Genomic DNA, 12,971 nt, shown 5'->3' on the forward strand with positions numbered 1-12,971 from the left:
TAAAGCGGCATTTGGCATTCTACTTGATGATAATACTTCTCTTGGACAGAGAAAACAGAAAGGAGGAGGAAGTTTGGGTAGAAAAATTGTGAATTTGTTTTGGTTATGCTGAACCAAGACATCTAACTGGAGATGTCCAGTAGGTATCTAATTTTGAGAAGCGAGAGTCAGACTTCATATAGAGATCTGGGAGTCAACATCACCATAAACTGAGACCATGTGAGTAAATGAGATTGTCGAAGGAGAGTGTACAGAATAAAGAGTCATCCCTAGCCTAGGAACCTGAGCAATACCAATCATCTTTCAATTTCTTTCTTTCATTTATCCAATCATACAAAAGTCTTAAAATTATTCTGTCACAATACTTTTTAGGGATTTCTTTCAGTATTCTTATGAGCACCATTCAAATTTTAGGAAGTAAAGGCCTTTATTTATTCACTTATTTATACTTTATTTTTTGATCAATATTTACTGCTAATTGCTATGTTCTACTAGGTGATGGAAACTCAACAGTGGTAAGAAAACAGAAGTGGTGATGTCTTTAAAGGACTGACATTCTAGGGGAAGAGAGTATGACAATAAATAATACATAATCTATTACATGGAGATAAATGCTACACTGAAATATTTAAGCATTTAACATAACTAATGAAACTTTTCCTCTAAAATGAGTAACAGGCAAGGATGTCCCCTTCTTACCACCCCTTTACAAACACTGTACTAGAATTCCTAGCTTATGCAGTAAGAAAAAGAAACATGCAGATGATAGGACTATCTAGGTAGAAAACCCCAAAGATTCAACAACAACAAAAAAATCTTTGAAACTGATAAGCAAAGTTACAGGATACAAGTTAACATACAAAAGTCAATCACCTACCTGTATGCCCGCAATGAACAACTGGAATTTGAAATTAAAAACACTACCATTTATACTAACACAAAAATGAAAATTGGGTATAAATCTAACAAAATATGTATAAAATGTACATGAGACAAACTAAAAAACTGATAAAAAATTTTTATAAACTAAATAAATGGAGAAATGTTACATGTTCATGGATAAGAAAATCAATATTGTTAAAATGTCAATTTTTCCTTATGTAATTTAAAGATTCAACACAATCCCAATCAAAATCTCAACAAGTTATTTGTGGTCACTGACAGATTGATTCTAACATTTACAGCAAGAGGTAGAAGACCCAGGATAGCCACACAATATTGAAGAAGAACAAAGCCAGAGGACTGATAGTTCTGACTTTAAGACTTACTATAAAGCTACAGCAATCAAGACAGCGTGGTTGGTACTGGTGAAAGAACAGAAAAACAGATCAATAGAACATTAAAGAGAGCCCAGAAATAAAGCCACATAACTGTAATAAACTGATCTTTGACAAAGAAGCAAAGGTAATGCAATGGAGCAAAGAGTCTTTTCAACAAATGGTGCTAGAACAACTGGATATCCACAGGCAAAAAAGTGAAAACAAGACAGAGATCCTCAACCCTTCACAGAATTAACTCAAACTGGACCACAGACCTAAATGGAAAATACACAAGAATAAAACTCGTAGACGATAACACAGAAGAAAACTAGGTAATTTGAATTTGGTAATGACTTTTTAGATACAATTCCCAAGGCATAATCCATGAAAGAAATAACTGATAAGATGGACTTCATTAAAAGTAAACTTTTGTACTCTGCAGAAGACGATGTCAAAGGAATGAGAAAACAAGCCATGAAGACAATACAATATTTACAAAAGGCACATCTGATAAGGACTGTTATACAAAATATACAAAAAACTCTAAAAATCCAACAATAAGAAAACAAACAACCCAATTAAAATATGGGCCAAGATCTGAACTGACATCTCACTAAAGATATAAAGATGTCAAGTAAGTGTATGAAAAGATGTCCACATCATGTTATTAGGGAAATGCAAATTAAAACAATTAGATACCACTACCAAGATTAGAATCGCCAAGATTCTGAACACTAACCACACCAAATGCTGGCAAGGATGTAGAATGAGATTGTTGCTGAGAATGCAAAATACGACAGCCAATATGGAAGACAGTTTGGCAGATTCTCACAAAACTAAATAGACTCTTACCATATAATCCAGCAAGCGTGCTCCTTGGTTTTTATCCAAATGAGTTGAAAATTTATGCCCACACAAAAACCTGCACATGGAAGTTTATAGCAGTTTTATTCATAATTGCCAAAATTTGGAAGCAACCAAGATATCTTTCAAAAAACGAATGGAAAAACAGACTTCAGTACATCCAGACAATGGAGTATTACTCAGCACTAAAAAGAAATATGCTATCAAGCCATGAGAAGGACTTAAATGCATATTACTAAGTGAAATGCCAGTGAAATGAAAAGGCTACGTACTACATGATTCCAAGTATACGACATTTCAGAAAAGGCAAAAATATGAAGACAGTAAAAAGATCATTGTTTGCCAGGGGTTAGGGGGGAGAGAGAGATAAATAGAGGAGCACAGAGGATTTTTAGGGCAATGAAACAATTCTATATGATACTATAATGGTCAATACATGTCATTATACATTTGTCAAAATGTACAACACCAAGAGTGAACCCTAATGGACGCTATAGACTTGGGGTGATAATGATCTCTTCAGTCTGAGTTCACTGATTATGACAAACGGACCACTCTGGGATGCTGATAGCAGGAGAGGCTATAAATATTTATGGGTAGGATTTATATGAAAACTCTCTGTACTTAGTGCTCTATTTTGTTCTGAACCTAAAACTGCTCAAAACAATAAAGCCTATTTAAAAAAAATTAAAACATGCTTTCCAGTCAAGATGGATTTGCCCCAAAACCACTCAAAACATATGAAATGTTCGCATTCAGGACACAAGGTAATGAAGAACAGCAATTTGAGAAATGAAACAAATGAAGTGAGCCCTCTGGTTATACATTTTACTGTACCAAGAAGTCTCTACACTGCAGTGTGTGGAGTGGAACTAAGCCTGCATCTGAATTAAAGACAAAAAGCTTAAAGTCTGGAGAGAAAACAGGGGCTAGAGTTCACAGGACAGAGTACTAGAAAGGAGAGAAATGCATAGAAAGAGAACTGTACAGCTCTGCAAAGGAACTCTCTTGAATACTCAGTGTAGTACTGATATGCAAATGCAAGTAGAAACAACCAAAAGAATTAGAAGAAGCAATACTTGGCACTCTTAAAGAAACAGAAATAGTGCACATTCCTACCAGTCAGAGTGAAAAATCTCACAATTCAAGGGCATTGGGTTGAGTACTCGAAGTTACTTAGCAGGAATACTTAGCAGAGGACTAAACACTGCTTTGGTCCTGCCTAAAAACCTTAAAAGCAATCCCCAGAAGATCAAGATATGTCTACATTACTTAACTGCATTCCAAAACAAAGCTCAAGAATATTTCTAAGAATACATATGTATCCACCACCCAACAAAGTAAAAGTGGCATTCATAATATCTGGCATATAATCAAACATCATGCATACAAAGAATGAGAAAAATGGCCCATAATGAAAAGAAAAAAAAATCAATCAAAACTGATCCAGATGTTAAGAATTATCAGAAAAGGATATTAAAATAGTTATCATACCTGCATTACACATATTCAAAAATTTAGGCAGAGACATGGAAGACCCAAATTGAAATTCTAGGAAAAAACCCCAAAATGAAATTCTAGAAATGAAAAATACCTGGGAATGGATCAAAAGCAGATAAAACAATGAACAAGAAAACATTAGTGAACTTTAAGACACAGCAGAAGAAACTACTCAAAATAAAACAACAACAAAAAAGGAAAATAAAAAACAAAGTATCAGTGAACTATGATGCAAGTTTAAGGAGTCAAATATAAATGTAATTAGAGTTAACTAATCATGTAACTGGAAAGAAAGGGATATAGGGATAAGAAAAGGAAAAATACTTTGTCAGAATTTTTCCAAATTTGATGAAAACCATAAAGCCAGAAATCCAAAAAGATATGTGAACCCTATGCAGAAAAAACAGCCAAACAATTTCACAAAGGGAAAAAATCTCAAAAAAAAACAGCCAAAAAAAGAAATACCAACTACCAGAAAAGAAAGAGAAGAGTAACAGCAGATGTCTCCTTGGAAACAATATAAGCAAGAAGACAGTGGAGCCACATTTTTTAAAGTGTTGAAAGTAAAAATGCAAAACAAAACAAAAACAAAACAAATAAACAAAAAGAGAATTCTATACCAAGAATAAATATTTTTTAATAATGGAAGAGAAATAAACACTATCTCAAACATACATGAACTGAAGGCCTGTGTTACAATAAATATTAGAAACAATTTCCTTTCCTTCACACAAAGGAAAATGATACCAGATGGAACTATGAATCTACCATAGGCATCAAGAGTACCAGAAATAGTAAATATATAAGATTTTTTCTTATTATTTAAGTATCTTTAAAGGATAACTGCTTTTTTAAAAAACAAAATAAATTCCATATGCAATAGTTTATAACATGTACAAACAAAATTACAATAATAGCACAAAAGTTGAGACAAAATGGAAGTAAACTATTGAAAGGCTTTACACATAGGTGGTATATTATTACCTAAAATATGCTACAAAATGGGTGAACCTTGAAAACATCACACTGAGTGAAAGAAGCCAATCACAAAATACCACCTATGGCACAACTCCATGTATCTCAAATATCCAGAGTAAGAAAATCTATACAGACTGAAAGTAAACTACTTGTTTCCTAGGGCTGGATGTTTAGAGAAAAATGAACAAACTTAAAAAAAAAAAAAATCCCAATGAATGGTATACTCTAAAATGGCTGAGTTAATTGAATGGCATGTGAATTTTATCAGTAAATGTAGTTTTTTTTAAGGAGGAGAAAAGTTCAAAATAAGACAGAAAAAGAAAATAACGTACAAAAAAGGGGTAAAAATCAAGATGATAGATTCAGTCAAATCCACAATCACATAAAAAAACACAATGTTCAAAGCCCCTCCATTAAAAGGCAGATTGTCATACTGGATAAAAAAGCAAGACTTCACAAATGCTGCCTTCATGAAATACAATTTAAACATAAGAAAACACCAATATGTTAAAAATAAAGGGATAAGGGGTACCTGCCTGGCTCAGTTGGTAATCAAGTTGAAACTCTTGATTTTGGGGTTGTACATATGAGCCCCACGTTGGATGCAGATTACTTAAAACTAAAATCTTAAAAAAACTAGTAATAAAAGGGTAAAAAAAGATATGTAGTTCTATCAATAATCCAAAGAAAGTTGGTGTGGCTATATTAACACCAAAAGGATCGCAGAGCAAAGAATATTATCATGGAAAAGGAAGTTATTTCATAATAGTAAAGGAATAAATTAAGACATAAAATTCCTAAAAATGTAAAAACCTTAAAAAGGTAGCACTAAGATTCACGAAGCAAAAATGGACAGAACTGCAAGGAAAAATAGACAAACACACAATTATAGCCAGAGATCTAATGTGTTTTTTTAAATAACTAATAGAGCAGAAAGAAAATCAGCTAAGATATAGGAGACTTGAACACTATCAACCAACTTGATCTAACGTTTACAGAACATCCTCACAGACCATATTGTGGGCCATAAAGTAATAAGTCTCAATAAACGTATGTTGATAGAATTATGATGATGGAATTAAATGAGAAATCAGTGAGAGCAAAATATCTGGAAAATCTCCTAATATTTAAAAACTAAATCATATACTTCTAAATAACACTTGGATCAAAGAAGAAATCAAAAGCAAAATCAGAAAATATTTTCAACTGACTGTTAATAAAAATACAACATAAAAAAATCTGTGCACTAAACAGTTAAAAGAAGTACATAGAGGGGAACTTACAGCAATCAACACCTAAATTACGAAGGAGGGTGGTTCTTTTATGAATGGGAATTCAGCTATTACCCTTAGGAAATCGGAAAAGAAGAACAAATGAAACCCAAAGCAAGCAGGAGAAAAGAAATAATAATGAAGAGGGCAGAAATCAAGGAAAAAAAGAAAAACAAACAGAGGTGGGGCAGGGGGAGGGGGGAAATCTATAAAAAAAAAAAAAAAGCTGGCTCTCTGAGAAGACCAATGGAAGTACATAAAACAGGCAGCCAAATTACTTGGGAGGAAAAAAAAAAGAGAGAGTGGATACACATTACCAATATCAGAAATGGAAGAGAGATCACTATTGATACTAGAGATACTAAAAAGGATAAAAAGGGAATCATTCAACACAACAAATGAAATGGATAAATCCCTTAATAAATACAAATATCTCAGGCACCTCAGTGGCTCAGTTGGTTAAGCAACTGCCTTCAGCTCAGGTCATGATCCCAGAGTCCCTGAATCAAGTACCACATTGGGCTCCCTGCTCAGCAGGGAGTCTGCTTCTTCCTCTGACCTTCTACCTCTCATGCTCTTTCTATTTCTCTCTTTCTCTCAAATAAATAAATAAATAAAATCTTAAAAAAAAAAAAAAATACAGGGGCACCTGGTGGCTCAGTCGATTAAGCAGCTGCCTTCAGCTCAGGTCATGATCCCAGGGTCCTGGGATTGAGCCCCACATCAGCCTCCCTGCTCATTGGGGAGCCTGCTTCTCCCTCTCCCTGCCACTCTGCCTTTTGTGCTCTCTCTCATTCAAAGAAATAAATAAATAAATAAATAAATCTTTAAAAAAAATACAAATATCTCCTCAAGAAAAAACAGATAACCTGAATATGCCTATGTCTAATAAAGAAAATAAATTTGTAATTAAAAATCTTCCTACAGATTCACAGACCTGTACCCCTGGGGATAAAAATATATGTTTATAAAAAATAAAAAATATAATATTTTATAAAAAATTATTTATTTTATAAAAAATAAAAAATATATTATATGTTTATAAAAAATAAAAATAAAAAAATAAAAATTAAAAAAAAAAAAAAACAAGACCTTCCTGCAAAGAAAATCCAGGCTCAAATAGCTTCACTGATAAATAGTACCAAACATTTTAAAAGGAATAATAACAACTTTACACAAATCCTTCAAGAAAACTGAAGAAGGCTCCTTCAAAAAGGATGCCTAGGTGGCTCAGTGAGTTAAGTGTCTGCCTTAGGCTCCGGTCATGATCCCAGGGTCCTGGGATCGAGTCCCAGATCAGGTTCCCTGCTCAGCAGGAGGTCTGCTTCTCCCTCTGAACTTCCCCCTCTCATGCTCACTCTCTCTCATTCTCTCTCAAATAAATAAAATCTTTTAAAAAATAAAAATAAGTACACTTTTATATATAGCAATTAACAACTATAAATTGAAATTAATTTACAGTAGTGGGGCACCTGGGTGGCCCAGTGGGTTAAAGCCTCTGCCTTTGGCTAAGGTCATAATCCCAGGATCCTGGGATCAAGCCCCGCATCGGGGTCTCTGCTCAGCAGGGAACCTGCTCCTCCTCTCTCTCTCTCTGCCTACCCCTCTGCCTACTTGTGTTCTCTGTTCAAATAACAACAAAAAAAATCTTAAAAAAAAAATATGCCTAAACAACTCTGAAAAAGAACAAAGTTGGAAAACTAACAACACCTAATTTCACAACTTACTATAAAACTATAGTAATAAAGAGGTATTGACATAAAGACTAATAAATAGATCAATCCAGAAACGGACATATTTATGATTTTCAGCAAAGGTTCAAAGGCAATTCAGTAGAGAAAGGACAGTCTTTTCAACAAATGGTGCTCAGAAAATCAGCTATCCATTTGAAAACAAAAATACAAACTCCAATTTATGCTTCCTACAAAAATTAACTTAAAATGATTATAGATTTAAATGTAAAGTTAAAAATATAATGCTTCTAAAATAAAGAATGAGGAGAAAATCTTTGTGACTCTGAATTAGGTAAAGATTTCCTACATATAATATCAAAAGCATGATCTACAAAAGAAAAAGTTGATAAATAGGACTTCATAAAAATTTTAAAGTTCCTCTCTTCAAAAGAAAATGCTGAAAGAATGAAAAGAGAAGCTATATATTGGATAAAAATATTTGCACACTATATACCTGATAAAGGACCTGTATGTACAATACAGAAAGACCTCTCAATACTCAACAGCAAGAAAATAAGGAACTGAATTTTAAAATAAGCAAAAGATTTGATCAGACATTTCAGAAAAGATATACAGATGGAAAAGAAGTACATGATAAGTCACTATCACCTGTCCTTTGGGATGTAAAAATGAAAAGCATAATGACCTATCATTATACATCGTTGTTAGAAATAGGTAAAACTGAAAAGACTGACCCATCAAAAAATATCAAATAGTACACTTTTAATATGTGCATTTTCTGGCACATCAATAACACTTCAATAAAGTTGTCTAAATACAGAAGGGTGGCAAAATACAATAGTCCCCTCCTTATCCATGGTTTTGCTTTTGCTTTCTGTAGTTTCATTTACCAGTGGTCAGCTGTGGTCCAATAGTAGAAGATCTTCCTGACACATCTTCAGAAGGTCAAGAGCAGCCGAACACTACAACATAATGTCTATGTCACTCCCCTCACTTCACCTTAGCACATAGGCATTTTATCAGCCCACATCATCATAAGAAAGGTGAATACAATACAGTAAAAAATATTTTGAGAAAGACCACATTTGTATAACTTTTATTATAGTATATTGTTATAATTGTTTTTATTATTCTTTATTGCTGCTAATTTCTTACTATACCTAATTCATAAATCAAATTTTATCATAAATATATATACATAAGAAAAACATGGTATATACAGAGTAGTTTTGGGTATTTACTGAGGGAACTGTAGTTTTGGGTATTTACTGAGGGAACTAGAATGTATCCTTTGTGGGTAAGGGGGGGCCTACTGCAAAGCAAGGCAATGGAGGATGTTACTATTTTTAAATATTTATTTATTTATTTTAGAGAGAGGGCACCAGCTAGGTGCTCGACGTGGGGCTTGATCTCACAACCCTGAGATCATAACCTGAGCTGAAATCAAGAATCGGACGTTCAACCGACTGAGCCACCAAGGGGTCCAAGGATGTTACTATTTTAAATAGGTAGACTGTGAAGGACTTCTTGATATGACATGGTGAGACATCAGAGCAGAAACTGGAAGTAAGTGAGGAACCCACACATTGCAAGTTATTGGGGAAGAGTTTGGGCAATAAAGGGTGCAGTGAACAGGGAGAAATATAATTGATCTGTATGGGAACAGCAAACAAGCCACGGTGACTGAAGCAAACTAAATGAGGGCAGCTATAAACAGAGATGAGGTGGTGGGACAGGTGAGGGGGGCACAAGGCATGTAGGGCTCTGTAGGTCATTATAAGATCTAGCTTTCACGGGACGCCTGGGTGGCTCAGTTGGTTGGACGACTGCCTTCGGCTCTGGTCATGATCCCGGAGTCCCGGGATGGAGTCCCGCATCGGGCTCCCAGCTCCATGGGGAGTCTGCTTCTCCCTCTGACCTTCTCCTCGCTCATGCTCTCTCTCTCACTGTCTCTCTCCTCTCAAATAAATAAATAAAATCTTAAAAAAAAAAAAAAAAAAGATCTAGCTTTCACTATAAGACTGAAGTCACCACAGGGCTTTGAGCTGTGGCTTTAAAAGGGGCACCTGGGTGGCTCAGTGGGTTAAAGCCTCTGCCTTCGGCTCAGTCATGATTCCCAGGGTCCTGGGATCGAGCCCCGCATCAGGCTCTCTGCTCCACAGGGAGCCTGCTTCCCCCCCTCTCTCTCTGCCTGCCTCTCTGCCTACTTGTGATCTCTGTCAAATAAATAAGTAAAATCTTTAAAAAAAAAAAAAAAAAAAGCAACTAATGTTTTTGGGATGCCTGGGTGGCTCAATTAGTTAAGCAATTGCCTTCAACTCAGGTCATGATCCCAGGCTCCTGGGATTGAGTCCTACATTGGGCTCCCTGTTCCGGGGGGGTGGGGGAAGCCTGCTTCTCCCTCTACTGCTGCCACTCTCCCTGCTTATGGCCCTTTGCTCTCTCTCTCCATCAAATAAATAAATTTTTTTAAAAGCATCTTTTTTTAAAAAAGATCATTTTTAAAATTTTAAATATTTTAAAATGTTTTTAAAAGATCATTCTGGGTCCTATGTGGAGCATATTCTATAGCGGAGCTACAATGAAAGCAGGAAGAACAAGAAGGAAGATAATTGCAATAGTCCAAGTGAGTGACAGTTATAACTTTGACTTGGGTAAGAGCAAGAGGTTGTAAAAAACAGCTAGATACTGGATAAATTCTGAAGGAAAAGGTGATGAGAATTGCTGGTTGACAAGATACTTGATTTACAAAAAAGAGGGGAGCCAGGATGACTCGAGCTTTTTAGACTATGGAACTGAAAGAATCAAGCAGCTATTTCTGAGATAGAAAAAAATAATAGAGAAGCAACAGCCTCTAGCAATGATTTCTCTCTCAATTTTTCCCCTCTTTTAGTTCATCATGCACACTGCTCTAAGAATCATCTGCCTAAACCACCACGATAATTATATTACTATTGGATTTAAGAATCTGTATCAGTTTTCTAATCCTTCACTATCTTGAAGATACTATCTAATATCTAATGCTTCTATCTATCTAATAAGTCTATCTGTCTAATACTAACACTATCTAATACCTCCCCTAAAATGAAGAGACCAACAAGTGTTTGGGTTGGGGGATATAGATAAGGTAAAAACCCTTGATAAATGTGGACAGACTAACACTAGAGTAGCTAAGTTGGTCCCTCCTCATAGACTTTTTTTTTTTTAAGATTTTATTCATTTATTTGACAGAGAGATCACAAGTAGGCAGAGAGGCAGACAGGGAGAGAGAGGAGGGGAAGCAGGCTCCCTGCTGAGCAGAAAGCCTGATGCAGGGCTTGATCCCAGGACCCTGGGATCATGCCCTGAGCTGAAGGCAGAGGCTTTAACCCACTGAGCCATCCAGGTGCCCCCTCATAGCCTTTTCTAGTGGGAAAGGAAATGTGGCTGGCATCTACCTAAACACCATGGGTCTTTATCTACAGTACCATCCCAAATTCCCAAGTAGTTCAGGGGGTGGACTAATTATAATAAAAATGGTAGTATATCATATGTCTATCATATATACTACATACCACACATAATATCATATATGTGTACCAAGTACCACACATAGCTAATATTTTATACACATCATTTAAAACCTTTTATAGGCTCCAAATGATGTCAGGATAAAGTCCAAGTCCCCTAATATGGCTTGTAAGAGTCTTTCTAATCTAATCCTTAACTTTTCTCTCCAATCTTGCCTCTCCCTCCCCATGCTTCTGTTTTATTCTACCACACATCTCAATGCTAGTCCTTTAGGAATGCACTTCATTCTGACTAGAATATCCTTCCCTCCTCTATGTCTACTTATCTAATACCTATTCATCCCTGGGCCCTCACACTAATACAATACTTCCCAAAGAACATTTTTTCTATCATCTACATTAGGAGCTCACTTCCACAAAAATCTTGCCTTTCTTCACCCAAGTACCTCTCATACTATATTATAACATTTGTTTATTTGTCTAGACTTAAGTTCACAAAGACAGAACTTATGTTTATCTTATTTCCCAATGTACCCCAATTTTAGGTATTTGGCATACAAATATTTCTCAAGAAACATTTACTTAATGACTAACAAGCTTCAGGGATTTAGAAACACATCATTTAGAGAGAATATGGCTAGTTTAGTCCATGACATGCTCAAGTTGAGGGAAATAGCAAGACATCCAAAGAGAGATGTTCCATACACAGCTGAAAAAAATGGAGCTGAAGGGTAGTCTGAGGGTACTGAAAATATAAGATGGGATGAATAGAGAGACCAAGAAAAACACCAAGCCAAGGATTGATATTTGGATAAAAGATGAGAAACAAATGAAAAAAATAAAGAAGGAATTACTGGAAGTGTTAAATTTTAAAAAGCACAGTAGTTAGAAGTTAAACAAAACCATTCAAGAATGAAAATAGGAACACACGTCAAATATATCAAAAGTAAAGTCAAGAAAGACCAAGATACTTCACTGGTACAGAAGGGTGCCTGGGTGGCTCAGTCAGTCAAGCACCTGACACCTGATTTCAGCTCAGATCATGATGTCGGACTTGTGGGCTTGAGCCCTGCATCAGACTCCACGCTCAGCAGAGTCTACTGGACAGTCTCTCTCTCTCCCCCTCTGCCCCTCCCTTCACTCCAAATAAATAAATAAATAAAATCTTTTTTAAAAAGATTGCTCCACCAGCCATAAGAACCATGTCTGTTTTACTCCTTCAGGACCTAATATAGTGTCCAGCACACAAAAAATTAATAAATATTTGCTGATTGAGGGTACAAAAGATCAGAAGCTCACTTTTTAAAAAGTTAACTTGTCTAAAAAGAGCCTAAATCTTGTCCTCAGGAATTTTGCCCTGAGTCATTAGCCACGACTTATTTCATTTTTATTTATTTATCTATTAAGATTTTATTTATTTATTTGAGAGAGAGCAAGCATGAGAAGGAGGAGGGTCAGAGGGAGAAGCAGACTCCTTGCCAAGCAGGGAGCCCGATGTAAGACTCAATCCCGGGACTCCAGGATCATGACCTGAGCCAAAGGCAGCTGCCTAACCAACTGAGCCACCCAGGCGCCCCCTTATTTCACTTTTAAAATGTAAGTAAAATTTCAATCTAATTCTTTGGCTTCATATTAGGGATTTTTTAAAAATATTACTCTTTTGTCCTTACCCTTTTAGTTTAAGTCTCTTCTATCTCTTTTACCTTTACCTCTGAAATAGGAAATGTCAGGACAAGGGGCAGTAGGCTTCAGAGAGCATGGAGAGAAGAACTGCTCACGTCTCAAGTTCTAATTAGTATGGTACTGAATTGTTCCTCAAATCAGATCGTCTACACTGGTCTTAGAAGCCTAACTTACCAAAAAAAAAAAAAAAAAAAAAAAAAAATAACCTATTTT

At 35.5% G+C, this 12,971-nt stretch overlaps 1 protein-coding gene across 4 annotated transcripts in view; it reads right to left on the reverse strand.

The window, feature by feature from the left end:
- Positions 1-12,971, reverse strand: part of SS18 (SS18 subunit of BAF chromatin remodeling complex) — a 96,200-nt gene that overhangs the window by 4,958 nt on the left and 78,271 nt on the right. The window contains exon 11 of one of the 4 annotated variants that reach the window (XR_009405983.1): positions 2,112-2,181. The exons of the other annotated variants lie outside the window; for them this stretch is intronic. The gene's annotated coding sequence lies outside the window, so the exon portion shown is untranslated. The remainder of the gene's footprint in view (positions 1-2,111; positions 2,182-12,971) is intronic. 4 annotated transcript variants of the gene reach the window in all.

This window comes from Mustela nigripes, chromosome 8 (genome assembly GCF_022355385.1).
Source record: "Mustela nigripes isolate SB6536 chromosome 8, MUSNIG.SB6536, whole genome shotgun sequence".
In the NCBI taxonomy this organism is placed as follows: Eukaryota; Metazoa; Chordata; class Mammalia; order Carnivora; family Mustelidae; genus Mustela; species Mustela nigripes.